Source organism: Podarcis erhardii, assembly GCF_964252035.2.
Source record: "Podarcis erhardii genome assembly, chromosome: 4".
Taxonomy (NCBI): domain Eukaryota; kingdom Metazoa; phylum Chordata; class Lepidosauria; order Squamata; family Lacertidae; genus Podarcis; species Podarcis erhardii.
The window spans coordinates 59,181,612-59,195,917 of record NC_138508.1 but is presented as its reverse complement, the minus strand read 5'-3'; the positions used below and the strand labels follow the sequence as shown (position 1 = coordinate 59,195,917).

General features: G+C 43.0%; 1 protein-coding gene across 4 annotated transcripts in view; it reads right to left on the bottom strand.

The window, feature by feature from the left end:
- The window catches only part of NDP (norrin cystine knot growth factor NDP), a 28,284-nt gene extending 20,501 nt beyond the window's left edge, over positions 1-7,783 (bottom strand). For 2 of the 4 annotated variants that reach the window (XM_081858639.1, XM_081858641.1), the window contains exon 1: positions 6,959-7,774. The gene's annotated coding sequence lies outside the window, so the exon portion shown is untranslated. Of the gene's footprint in view, positions 1-6,958 lie in introns of all 4 variants that reach the window. The other 2 variants (XM_081858642.1, XM_081858640.1) reach the window with 2 other exon arrangements.
- Positions 7,784-14,306: the final 6,523 nt, after the last annotated feature.

The following is a 14,306-nucleotide window of genomic DNA, read 5'->3' as shown; positions in this document are numbered from 1 at the left end:
CTTTCTAGTGGTGGCTCCTTCATCGAGGATGCACATTTGACCCCCACATTCTCCTTTTCAGCTTTTAAATGGGCCTTGTAACCCCTTTGATTTCACACTGCTTTCGAGTTAAATGTGCTCCTTCAGTTCTTAATGTTTTCTTGTTTGCATCACTGATGTCTTGGTTCTGAAATTATTTTACTACGCTTCCTGTGCTAGACTGTAGTCTGCTCTAGGGCACCTTCAGATGGGGACTGTATGTACTGCAGGTGGATATTGCACTTTGCATGCAGATGTTGTAGATTTGTACTGGGAGGGCCTTCTCGGTAGTGGCGCCCTCCCTGTGGAACACCCTCCTTTCAGATGTCAAGGAAATAAACAACTACCTGACTTTTAGAAGACATCTGAAGGCAACCCTCTTTAGGGAAGTTTTTAACGTTTGATGTTTTGTTGTGTTTTTAATATTCTGTTAGGAGCCGCCCAAAGTGGCTGGGGAAACCCAGCAAGATGGGTGGGGTATAAATAATAAAATTGTTATTACTATTATTATATAAGTCTGCTCCCCTCCCGTCCAGGACAGAAAAGCTCTTTGAGGCTTCTGTATTCTTGATTTTGCACTGCCTCTTTTGACTACTCCAATCCTGCCATTTGCCCTCTCCCTCTCTTTTCCCCCCAACAGTGGAAGCTGCCCTGTGATGCCATGCCGACATGGCACCCTGACCTTTCTTCTGGCTCTTGCAGCTGTGGCAGCAGCACTGGCAGCAGCATTGCCACAGTTCTTCTCTCTCCTTCCTTTGCAGCAAGAAACCCAGTCCCTTCTCCTTCCCTCCTTCCTTGTGCCCTGCAGCTGGGCTGACTCAGCCCCTGCAGGGAAAGGAAGAGGATAAGGCGAGAGAGACCACTACCAACACAGCCACACCTACACCATTGTTTCTCTTTCTCTGCCTCCCCCCCCCACAGCCCTCCCCTCACTGCCTGAGCACATGGATCCTCCATTTGGGCTCCCTCTGCTTTCATGCAAATACCCAAAAGAAAATTAAGAGGCTCACCAGCTGCAAAGCTTCCCCCAGCCCTCGCAACACGAGGGTCGCCCACTTCATTCCCCCGCATTATTTAAGCAGGAGTTATTCACCAAGACAGCACTATGCTTTCACTTTTACAGTTTTTGATATTCAGGTTGTGATTGCTTGCTTAACATCCCCTCAGCACGACAAAAACGGTATCAGCTGGAAGCATGTGGGACAGGCTTACGTCAGAAAGAAGCGGCTTCAGTGTGGCACATTGCCATGGCAGCATGGCACATGAGGCAAGGAACATTTCTGGTATGAAAAGTTGGGAGGTATTTCCTGGAAGCTACGGACCATGTACCCATCTCAAAGACTTTGAGGATGCAAACCAGCTTAAATTCAGGACCACATGTGTGAAATTAATGGACTATGTGGAACTTGATAAATTAACGGGAAGGATCCGAAACCAGAGGGACCAGAAATTCACCGGAGACTGGAGTAAATTTACGGATTATTTGAAAAGTATATGTGATGATCAGATGATGTTTGTAGGTTTGCAAGAAGTTCTGTGAGGAATAATATTAGAAATATTGTAAAAATGGAGAAGGAGAGATGATATGTTAAGAGATGTAAAGGCAATATTAAGTTAGGAAATGCATAAGAAGTGTTTAAGAAGGAGGATTGTCAGAGGTGCTGATGGAAGTCCAATAAGAATGTATGTGTGATAAATTGTGTGGTATGTTATATAATTTTGTATGATTGATATATATATATATATATATATATATGCAGGTTTTGGTGTCCTCGGGTGTCTTCCCGTGTAAAAGTTGGGGTGTCTAGGCGACGTTTCGACGAGGTCTCACTCGTCATCTTCAGGCTGGTGCTTTCGGCTTCTTGTTACTGGAACAGAGCAGGATCTCAGTGTTTGAGTTCCTATAAATACTGTTTTGGGGTGTAAGTTGTTGAGATGTGTGAGGAAGCTATCCAGTTTTTCTTTCCCGTGTGGCCAAATTACAAAGGTGTCGTCAACATATCTGAGCCAAAGTTTGGGTTTGTGTTTATAGGAACTCAAACACTGAGATCCTGCTCTGTTCCAGTAACAAGAAGCCGAAAGCACCAGCCTGAAGATGACGAGTGAGACCTCGTCGAAACGTCGCCTAGACACCCCAACTTTTACACGGGAAGACACCCGAGGACACCAAAACCTGCATTCCTGTACCCGTGAAAATCTACGAAAGCATATATATATATATATATATATATATATATATATATATAAAAATTCAGGAGCACATGTGACCACTCTGATACCTTTAAGAGCACAAATCATCCCAAATGCACACCTGGAGGGGAACTTAGATGGCTGCTTTAATTTCTCGTCTTAGTGCATCCTGTACATGTCTACTCAGAAGTAAGTCCTACGGAGTTCAAAAGAATGTGAGCATGGGACTGCAGCCTTACTGAATTGATTTTATGTATACTTTATATTTTAACTGTGTCCATAAGCTGCCTTGCGAGGCTTTCACACTGAAAGGTGGCAGGGAACTCCTACTGTGGTGGGTTGGCTGCAGTGTTGGACTAGGACATGGGAGACCAGGGTTCAAATCCCAGCCCAGCCATGAAACTCACTGGCTGATCTGGGACCAGCCATTTTCTCTGAGCCTACCCTATGTCAATTGTTGTCTGGATAAAACTGGTGGAGCCCACCTTGAGCTCCTTGGAGAAAAGGTGGGGTGGAAATAAATACATCTTAGAAGGATGAAGAACAGCATCCCTGCAGAATTAGACTTAGAGACTTCCTAAACCAGCATCATGTTCCCAATAGCGGCCCCCCAGATGCTGTTGGGAAACAAACTCTGAGGCAGGCCAGATAGGCAGCAGCCCTCCCCACATTTGTGCCCAGCAATTGATCTTCAGAGCTATACTGCCCATTTAGCCATCATGGCTACTAAATGCCCCATGAGCTTGTCTAAACCTTTGAAAAAGCCATCTAAGGTAGCAACCACATCTCTCTGCGCTGGATTCCATAAGCTAAGAGTGTGCTGTCCCTCTCCACAGGTGATCCACTGCAGTGGTAGCACAGTTCTACTTAAAGTACAACAACGTTTGATCCAGTCCTGCTATAAAGCATGTGCCTATTGGAAACAAAACACAACTACTCAAATTTGTTTTACAAACAGCCTTGATCACGAATAATTGTCCTGATACCATCATGGACACAAATAATCATGCATGCACAATAAAGAAGAAATCTCTTTCCTGAATCTCAATAAGTTCTGAGGAATCTCAACCCAGCAAACAGCTGCATGAGGAGTTCTGAGAAGAGACAGTTCTTTCCTTCCACTGATGTAACAGTGTCTTTGCTGATAATGGTAGAAGCAGAACAGACAGCCAACAGCAAGCCAGATCTGACTTGAGCACATCAGTGCTTGCGTTTCTAACGCCATAGAGGCAGCTGTCTCCCCACCCTGACAATGTGCAAATTGCATTCTATTAGTGACAGTCAACTTGGATAGCTTTTGCATTAGCACTCCAATGTGGTGGTTATGGCACATGAATTCTGGAACCTAAACAAACTGTGTTAACTAAAAAAAAAAAGTGTGCTTATTTCATAGACTTTGTTCTGCTACTGCTATGCAAAACCCTTTGGAAGAACTGAACATGCCACCCTGAAACATTGGAAACCTGTTCAGCTCAACTCTGGTTTCTAAAATTTCACTTTGTGTTGCCCACATGCTTGCAGGTTTATCGTTGCAATAATAAAAGCAACAGGAACCAAAAGCCAGTTTTAGAAAACAGAGATCCTCTGAGGGCTCAGTTCTGCACACCCATAACACTAAATCCTATGCCTGCCTGCAAGGATCACACAGAATCCACACCGGCCTGCTTTTAAGTCTGTTGAACCACAAATATATCCTCAGCGTTGCATGTGATAGATTTACAGGTGTGCTTCTTTAGAAGCGATTCACTGTGAATGGCTCTTAACAGGAGAAGTGTAACAGGAGTTTCTGCCCTAGCCTTCCCATCTAAAATAATCCTCTTAAAATTTCACATAGCTTATGTAGCATAAGTCGTTAATTTCATAGCCACCACGAGGCATCTATGGTACTGTCAATGTTTAAATGGTGGAAGAGGCCATTTCAGACAGTAAGCATAACTGAGGGAAATTATTGCAGGATTATTCCTCAGCTACCCAAACAGAACTAAGATGAAAATATAATAACCATCCTGGAGCCATTTGGGAAGAAAGGCAGGATACAAATTTAATCAATAAATGAAATAGACTCTTCAGTGCAAGGGCTATAGCTCAGTGGCACAGAACAAGCTTTACATGCAAATAGTCCCTAACTTCCCCACGCAGGGCTGGGAGAGATCCCTGTGTGAAATCCTGGAGAGCTGCTCTCAGCCATGGTAGACAATGCTGAGCCAGATGGTTCGATGTAAGGCAACTTCCTAAGGCAGGGGATCTCTCTACTGCATTAGGACTTTGTCTTTCAGCTCTCCGGCCTCTTGAATGACATTACACTGTTTTGGAATCCACAAATCTGATGCCATTTGCCTCCTTCCAGAGTATAATCATAGCAGTGATGACAGCAAGCTTCTGCCGTTCAGCGTCCATGTAAAAGGGGAGGTTCAGGCTGCACGAGTTTTAACTGTAGAACATGCTTTCACTTAAATCCAAATGCTTCTGCTATGTTCACCCATCTTGATCACATCACCCTTCTGGATCAATGGGTGGTACTCACTAGCTTTCTGGGACAAAACCAACAAACAAAGGGGGAGAGCCAGTAAAAAAAGGAAATTATCCAACTGCACGGCAGTCTTTTATAATTGCATGACACAATATTTCTATGCAATTGGGTTGGTTGCTTCCATTAAGGAGCCAGGGCTAATGAAGATGGTCCTTAGCCACAAATTTCAAAGATATTTTCTAAGTTATTTTTGCATACACTTTCTCTGTTATGTCTGTTTGCCTTGCTGTGGTTCACACATTTCCATTGCGAACATCACACTTCAGATAGGGGAAATGTTATCTTTAAAATATTCTTGTATCACTTGTAGTAAACTTATTCTACTATTATTCTTCCTGTTTCTTCAGAGAGAGTGAGGGGTGAACCAGAGAGGTTCGTTCACTTTTTTTCCTTTCTGAATCTTAGACTAGCTGGCAGCACTCCCCTCCAATGCAGCCTTTAGAAAACACTTTCATGCCCACATGAAATTTATGCTACAATCATGCATGCTGCTTTAAATTCATTCAACTCACGGTCTTGTGATGCTGTTTTCTTCAGGAATTTGTCCACTAAATTTCCTCAATGTAGATGTTGCTGTTACATTTAACATGCTTTTAGCTTTTGAAACCCTAAACAATTTAGGGCTAAGATATCTAAAGGACTGCCTTGTTTCCTTGCTGCCCAGCAACAGCACTCCTCAGATGGGACACTGCTGAGAGTAACATATTCAGAAGCACACTTTGCCTGTGCAAGATACACCAGGCTCCTAGTGTTGCAGCTCCAGCTCTCTGGAATTACAACAACTAGCCAAAGAACAGACAAGCACCTAGCATGATGGTGCTTAGGCACCTACTGAAGACCTTATTGTTTAGGAAGGCTTTCTTTGAGGTGTAGCCCAGTCATTTATGGAAGATCAATTTTACACCTGGTGAAATGTTTTTATTGTTTTTAGAGCTTGTATGGATAGTTTTGTTATTCTGGAGTTGGCTGAATTGCTCTTATTGTTTTTACAGCTGTATTATTATTATTATTATTATTATTATTATTATTATTATTATTATTACTGTGTGCACTGCTTCTGTGGCTTTATGATGTGAAGCCACCTATACATTTGTATTATAATAATAATGAAAATAAAAATTGCCATTACATCTTTGGTTTTTTAAAAAAACCCATTATATTATTATCTCTCAAAATTATGCTGCTCTAAAATAGAACATTTGAAACCTTCCCCTCCAAAAAAGGGGTCACATTAGTCTTACTCAGAGTAAACTCATTGGTTTCAATAAATCTGCTTGCAATATGGTTTAGTGAGCTATTACCCAGTGATTCCAGGGCAGCGTCAGAAACTTCTTTCAACAGGAGGTATGGGGAGGCTGGCAAATTATTTCTGAGAGCTTTGCCCTGCCTGAGCATCCTTGGTTTGATCTGCCGAACAGACATCCCCCTGCATTATTGGTTGTGCTGACGGCGTAAGCCGACTGCTCCATATATCTCCTCTGTTCTGCAGCCAAGACAAACACTGTGGATTCCCTCGCCGTTCCTAACGAATCAAATGCGCATATTAAATCCATCCTAATCCATAACCAGTGCTGTGCACCCCGTGGCAAAACTTCCCAGAAGTTTGGATAAATACAAAAGGGGGGAAGGGGGGGGAAGGGGGGAAGATCCTAAACAAAACCTAAAATCTCGCAAAGGATGACACCCAACCCTAGAAATAAATATTGCCTATTGTTTCGAATTATTCCAAGCCCTCCAGCAGATGACTGGCAGAGGATCAGCATACATTAGTTGTCATAAAAGTAAACACATCTCCGTTTTAAAGCAGGAGCTTCGCCTGCGTTCATGGAGTCCCATTGTAATGGGACAAAGGCAGCGCTGGAGATACCCCTCAGCCCCCTTTTTGGACTCGCACAACTCAGCTGCCTGTCCCCCTTCCAGTTCAGCCTCGTACAAACGAGGGTCAGTGCAAACCGAGAAGCCCCTGCGCGGAGATGAGACTGACTGACTGCCCCCTGGCATCCTCAGGAGACACATAATTAAAGGCACGCTGGCAATAAATAAATAAAAAAGATCTAGTAGGCAGCGAATCTTTAGGCAATCGCTAATGAAATCTGAGTTCGTGGACAATAAAGCAGGATATTTAAAGAACGCGGGGCTGTCAAAAGACAAATCATTCTCATTAAGCACAAGGTGATATTTAGCGTTCTGATCCAATCTCTCCGATCCCTGCCTGCTTACCTTTGCAAAACGCGCCGCTTTCACCTTCCTTTGGACTCTGGCAACTCAGAGCGAGAAAGAGGTCTTGTTACTTCCAAATGCTTTTGTTCTTCTGTCCCCCCGTCACATGGCTTGCCTTTTATATTTGCAACACACAAAAGTTAGGGCTGTTGTTTAAGCAGGAGAGAGAGAGAGAGAGAGAGAGAGAGAGAGAGAGAGAGAGAGAGAGAGAGAGAGAATGTCAAATGGAAAAGTGCCATTGCAGTCATATATCAATCAGGCGAGCGGCAGCGGCAGCTCACAAGCAAATGGGAATTCCACAGAAATGTGAAGCTCTTGTTATCTGAGAAATCACTAAACACCACCAGTCAAGCTTCCTTCTTCTGCACAGACTTCTCTCATTGGAGAACTGGAAAACTGGATGCAAATACACTGAAATTTCAGGATGTTGGCATACAAGGCTATGGAGGTTCAGGTCCAAATTTCATTCTGTCCCGCCTAAATTTGCCAGATCACTTGGTCAGAGACAAGCTCCTTTGCACCTCTGCTAATTGTTTGCCATTTCAAATTAGGGGCGGGGGCGGGGGGGGGAGAAATACTTTTCAGGAAAACATCTACCAAGTGTAACTTCTTCCATAGTCACCTTGATGAGGTTTTGTCTGAAGAGTAAGTTATTGATGCTAGATTTATGACTTGAATCCTGTGTGTGAGAGAGAAAGAGGTACTGACTTATTGCAGTTGATCAGACAGGGCGTATTGTATTGCCTTGTCATTAAACTGAATGAACATGCATACATTTGCATCTTTCTCCTTGCCTTCTTGGAAGTCTGCTTTACGCAAGCTCTCTCCGGGACTCACATATTAATGATCAGAAAGACAGAGTGAACTCATCACCTCTCCGCCCTCTGTGTCCAATCTTCAAAACCTTTTTTTTGCTTCAGCTTTATGTGCCAGGAGCATAATGTTAACAGTCCGCTTCTAATCATGAGCAAAATGGAACTAAACAGCGGAAAAAAGTACCATACAACCGATACTAAGCTCACTTCCTTTTATACTTATGAAATTATGTGGGAACTGTAAAATCACCTCCCACTGGGGTTACGGGGGATGGAAGTTATACAATTTGCTCTAGCGCCACAGACCTTATCAGTTCCGCCATATATTTCTGTAGTGTTTGGAGGATTAATGTCAGTGCGCACAAATGGTAACAGAGCCGCCGAGCTGGTTAAAAAGAAAGGCTTGGACCCAGGGCTGAAGAGCGCAGAGCACAAGTGCCTATCTGATCAGGAGGCTGGACCTGCAAAAAGGCAGACATCCCCCTGAGTCCATGCTGTCACAGTCTCTTTAGGTTTGGGCAGGCTGGGTGTTGTTAATATCTGAGCCTCTTATGTGGTAAAAGATCAAAAGACAGATGGAAATTATGCTGTAAAAATAGACTCCTCTAAAAGGGGAATGGCTGGTAGATGAGTAAGCATCATGAACACAACAAAGGAAACATTCTTTGGCTTGATCTGTACAGTCAGATTTGGCTGGATGGAAAGCAAGTGGGCCACTTTGGTTTTAGAGGGGCTTAAATCTCTCCCACCCAGCCCCTCGTGAAACGTTCAGTTTGTTCTTTCTCTGCAGCTTTTCACTGATCTCTTTGTGACCAATTTGGGGTTCTGCCTTCCAACTCTGGCGTTGACAAGAGGGATGGCGAGGTGGCAAAGGGGGGGGGAGCCATCCAGAATCTCTGTCTAGAACCATTTTTATTTGATCCAAAGTGTGCTCTGGAGAACTGCAATGGATATAAATAAGGTAAGAAGCATGGTCTGTTGTCACAACCCTCATTACTGGGAAGTGAGCTCCACCGAATACCACTGGACATACCTCTGAGAAGACATGGTTTTATTTTTATTTCATAAAATTTATATTCTGCTGGGTTGTAATACCAAAAACCAAAAATGCAAAGCAGTTTACCAAAAGAATAAAACAACAATTTAAAACATTCAAAAATTATTAAAATCAACAATAAGTTAGAAACAGTTATCAGCTTTCTACATATCTGGGTAGGCTTGTCTAAGCAAATACGATTCTTGCAGATTACAAAAAAGTCACACCCATTTTAAGCCACTTATTTGTCAATAGCTCCTCTGAATGCAGTCAGAATCTCCTTAGATAAAGGACTGCTGCAAATGTTCTTTTTCCTGCATATATGATGCTTTCTGCTCGTGGTGCTAAGGGACAGCTCTACACAATCCTGCTTCCAATAATATTTGTGCGTGGAAAATTTTTGGGGTGGTTAAACTGCTCCATTTCCAATCCGTGCACATTCTGTAACTCCCTGCTGAAATCCCTTAACTTTTATACTAGTGTTTTTGTCTCCCTTTTGTTGCACTACAGCCCTCTCTGGACTGCAATAATGTGGTAGCATTGTGGAAGCACTACAGAACTACCAATGAAGCAGAACAAAGCCACGACAAACACACTATTATTGTGTCAATAACATGTTTCTGAATACAGCTGCAAGGATCCTTACCCTACAGCAGGCAGAAGCAAACTTGGCCCTCCAGATGTTTTGGGACTACAACTCCCTTCATCCCTGACCACGGGTCCTGTTAGCTAGGGATGATGGGAGTTGTAGTCCCAAGACAGCTGGAGGGCTGAGTTTGCCTATGCCTGCCCTACAGGGTGAAGGAAGTCTACCTGGAATAAGTCTGTCATTCAACATTTGTGGGAGCAAATATAATTTTGCAGATAGCTGCAGCAGAAAAATGGTATGAGATGGCTAAACTCCTTCGCCGGACAATCTGCAGTCCCTTCTCTGTGCCCAGAACTGTTTCAGAAGTTGCTGGGGCTAAAAGAGGGAGTCTATGACTCAGTGCATAGCTGCCCTATGTGGCCAGCCCCCAACACTAGAGAAAGGAGCAGAGAAGAGTTTCCATGTTCTGGCATCCAGGCTGGTTCTGCACAATAGGAGTGGCTATAAAGCCTTCCTATTCAGGTTGGAACTTTGCCTGAGCAATGATAGCCTTTCCTGGCTCTGGACTTGTTTGGGCTCTTGGCTTGTTCCCTGGTTCTTACTTCTGACTTGACCCTCTTGGCTCAGATCACTGGCACAACTCCTGGATCCTGGTCCTCAGCTCTGGCTCCCGCTTGCTGGCTGCTGCCCAGCCCTCACAAATGACTGCAAGGGCAATTTTGCCAGTGTAAGTGAGGAGGTCTCATTAAAAACAGCAACAAGTGGAATCCATTTCAGTACATTATCAGGAGGTACCCATCCTTTTTAATCCCTCCCATCCAAACACAAACACACAAACACACAGAGAGAGACTCTTGAACTATACACAATATTATTGTTATTTATAGGTCATTGTCTATTCTGAGTCCTTCTGAGGCTCAGGACATATAATTAAATGTATAAATAAAACATTAAAATTGTATCTTCTTTTTTGGCCTTTTTCGAAAACACCTGGGAAGTAGGTAGGATGGACCATTTTTTCTGGGTTCCTGCCCTGCAAAAAAAAAGAAAGAAACAATAAAAAACTGATTCCTTCACCCCAGGCCTTCACATCTGTACCCAGGACCTTGCAATGGTGCAGTTGAAGGAGATGCAACCATGTGGGAAGGTAACTTTACACAATTACCTGTGAGTAAAACCCACTGAAGTCAGTAGAGCTAGTTTTGGGGTAGATATATATAGGATTGCGCTATAAGTCACAGCAGTTGTTGTCAAGCAAACTGTGTACGTTCTATATACTCTGTAAATGGAAGTATAGCATTTTACCTGTTAAAATTCAATAGAATAATTAATAAATGAATGAACAGATAAATAAATAAAAAGTCAGGGTAGAATAGTAAAATCACAGAATTGGACTTCTGCAAAGCAATAATCTTTCACCCAACATGGGGCTTGAACCCACAATGCTGAGATTAAGAGTCTCATTTACTACAAAGTGGGCTATCCCAGCTGTTAAGCAACACTAGAGCAAAGCATGAACCAGCATGGAGGGTGTTACCTTCTGTTGTGTTTTGTGTCCATGAGTGTTTTAATATGAAACAAAGCCAAGCTTAATCAGACTTTGCAACCATGTCATGTCGTCCCCCAGATCTTCTCCACTGCCTGTTTTGTTCTCCTAATGCCGAACAGCCTTAGCAACTGCATGCAACACCCTCACTCCATGACTGATCAGCCCTCTGTGGTTCCCCATTGGTTGCCCGGGGGCTATATAAAACAGCACATAGAAAGCAAAAGAAAAAAATATTTAAGCAACATGACAGCTGCTATGTTTGTTTGCTACTCAGATGCCTGGCTGGTTTCTGCTCTCACCTTGACCCATCCTTGCTCCTGCTTTTGAACTTTTGTGAGAGTTCCCCCAACTGTCTGGCTCCTGTTTTGCTTTTGTTTGGGAGCCTGCTAAATTCCTGCTCCTATCCAGGTACCCCGGCTTGGCTGTGACCCCAGTCTGTCCTTCGTGGCAATCCTTGATTTGTAGTTCTGACTGTTCCTTACCCTCCAGAGCTGTCAGCACTCCAGATAGTCCTATTGGTGTGAAATAACTGCTTATGGTTCCAATAACTGTTGGTCAGAGGAGAAGGAGATGAGGGAGTATTTAAAAGAGTCTGCTTTTTTCAGACATTCTCCTCTTTCTGCTTCTGCTTCTGCTTCTTTTTACCAGGCATGCGTTGTGTCCTCCTGTGTTCCATTAATTGCTCTAGAGCAAACCAAACTCATGCCTTCTATTTCCTAATATTGAGGAGATGCTGTTTCTTCTGTCTTCCAATTTATGCTGTCATTGTAAACTCGAGACTTTAATTACTGTGTGACATAGCAGAAACCTAAAACAATGAATTAAGGAAGAGTTGTTCTGGCTCAAGTGAGCGTGGTTTGTTTCAGTCTCTTGTGCAATTTTTACAAGGCTCTTCAAAGAAAAAAAAAGGAAGTTTTTTTTACAAAGTACAACGCATCCCTTAAACATAAATCAGATAGAGGATTTCTGGAAAGAACAGAATAAATCTCTAAGACATTATAAATTGGAGCATGTTTGAACTTAAAAAACAACAACACACACACACACACACACAACCCACTCCGTTCCTCTTTAAAAGAATGCCATATTGCTACTTTTTAAAAGATAATATTTTCTCTTTGATCCCACTTTTTTGTCTTTTTGTGGTTCCAGCTCAGTTGCATCAATAAAAGCTAAAACTGCTCAGCACCTCCCAGGAGGCATTGAGACATGACTTTAGCTCCAAGTCCCTGTCAGCATCACATATGCCAAAAAAAGTTGGTGGGAAAACTGTCACTTAGGGATGACTAAGATAACTACCCTTGTAGTGGCAGGCAATGCCAAGCAGCTACTCACATACTTCTCAGCTCCAGGATTTGTGTGCTACTAATTCTCTGCTTCCTTCTTGCTTGTGGTGTCCTCCTGCTGGCTGGAGAAGATACATCCACAACACCTGTGTCCAATGGAGATTTGTGGATTGGATAGACTGGCTTACACCCTTGGGACTCATGCCAGATCTTGGACTATTCAAGTATAAATCTTTCCTAAGTGGGACCAAGAGCCAAAAGGCAAGCGAAGTACCTAGAGATCATTTCTGTAATGCTTTGCCTAAGTCTATTGTTCAGTATTTTTTGATTCAACTCATTTTAAAAACAAAAAAATAACACTCTGAGATTCTTCAGGAAACAGCTGAATTACTCAAATTGCCTTCCTGAAGTGGTGAGGAATCTCTGGCCCACAAGCCTAATTAGGGGCGGCAGGGGTCCTAATTTGGCCCACCCACCTCCCACCTCCCACATCTGACATCATATATTACATCAGGTGTGGGACAGATAAAGGCACAGTTGCAAAGGAACCAGGAGTCCTAAACTATGCTCTTGATTGTTCCTTGGCAAGCTGGGCTTATATCCGGTGCCTTTTAAATTTGGTGCCAAATTCAAGCCCCACTGGAACTGGTTCCTCTCTTGAGCCTCAGGTTGAAGCTTCCAAATGGAGCCAATTCCTGACAAAAGTGGGGCTTGAAGTCAGCTCTGATCCGCTGATTGGCAGTGACCCCCAAGCCTTCGTTGATTCAGTTGGAATCTTCCTTGGCAGCATGTCTTGAGTCCAACTTGTGCGGCAAAGGAAAAATGGGTCTCTTGATGTTATGGCAATGTCAGGAGACTGACAGGTGTGTGGCCCCACCTGCCTGTCAAAGTGGCCCACGAGGGCTGGGGGATCTAAGGATCTGGCCCCCACCCTGCCTTACTGCTGCCTAACTTTATGCCCTTTGTAGAATGAGAGTCATTGCCACAATTCTACTTCAGGCCTTTGATCCAATTGAATAATAAAAAACCAGATTTGTCTGCCAGATCACAGAATCAAGGACTGATTGAGACTCACTTTCCCCAAGTTTTAGGCTTGGGTGTTTTAATGCACCACCCCATGCCGTTGGAGAACTGTGCAAACATCTCTTGCATCTGGCCCAATAAGCCTGTACAACAGGCCTGCCAAATGGACCCGCTGGCAGTACCCAAAGAAATGACATTGAAAAGAATGTTATCCTTACAATGACTGACACATTTTAAACACATTTATTTGAGAGACAGCAGTAAGATGAAAGAAAGCAAATCTGCTCTTCTTTGAAAGATTCCCAAGGAATAACTTTTTGATTCAAAAGGAATTGGCCTTTTAAAAGAAAAGCTATTTCTTCAGCACATTTGGATGTAATTTCTTTGTGTGCCGCCATTGGACTGGCACAGATTTCATCTCTGGATTTCCAAAATGAAAATGAAAAATTCAGTTCAAATGTATTTTCGACCCCATCACCACAGAATTTTGATACCCGGCAGCCCTTCCAAAAATCTGCCAGGAGTTCAGAAAACAAATTTATGACTCACACATCACTGTTATGTATTCACATAAAATATTATATTCTCATTGTGTTCTGTTTTTCATGCCAATTTGTCTGTTCTCTTGTGCTATTTTTCATTCTTGTAATATTCCCTTTTGTACCAAAACATCTGCATTCTCAAAAGAGAAATGCCACCACTATCTCACTGTCACACACCAACACAATTTCTCCACATCAACCCATGTGATTTCCCCCCACAAATGTTAGTGGGGTGGTATGGAATCAGGCAATAGGAAGACAGGTCCTTCTATACCTTTTTAGTAATCTATGAGTTGGGCCCTAGTGACTTAGAGTAGCAGGTAATATCATTACTAGGAATATTAGTTCCATACATAATTTACCTACAGGTGATATAATACAGCCAATGGTTATACAGCCAAGATTCCCCATGGTTATTGCGTGCTATAATTTGAAGCATATGTTTCTTTGGCAGGAGGTAGGCGAGTTAATGAAACAAATACAGAAAACCAGGGGAACTGATACTGAA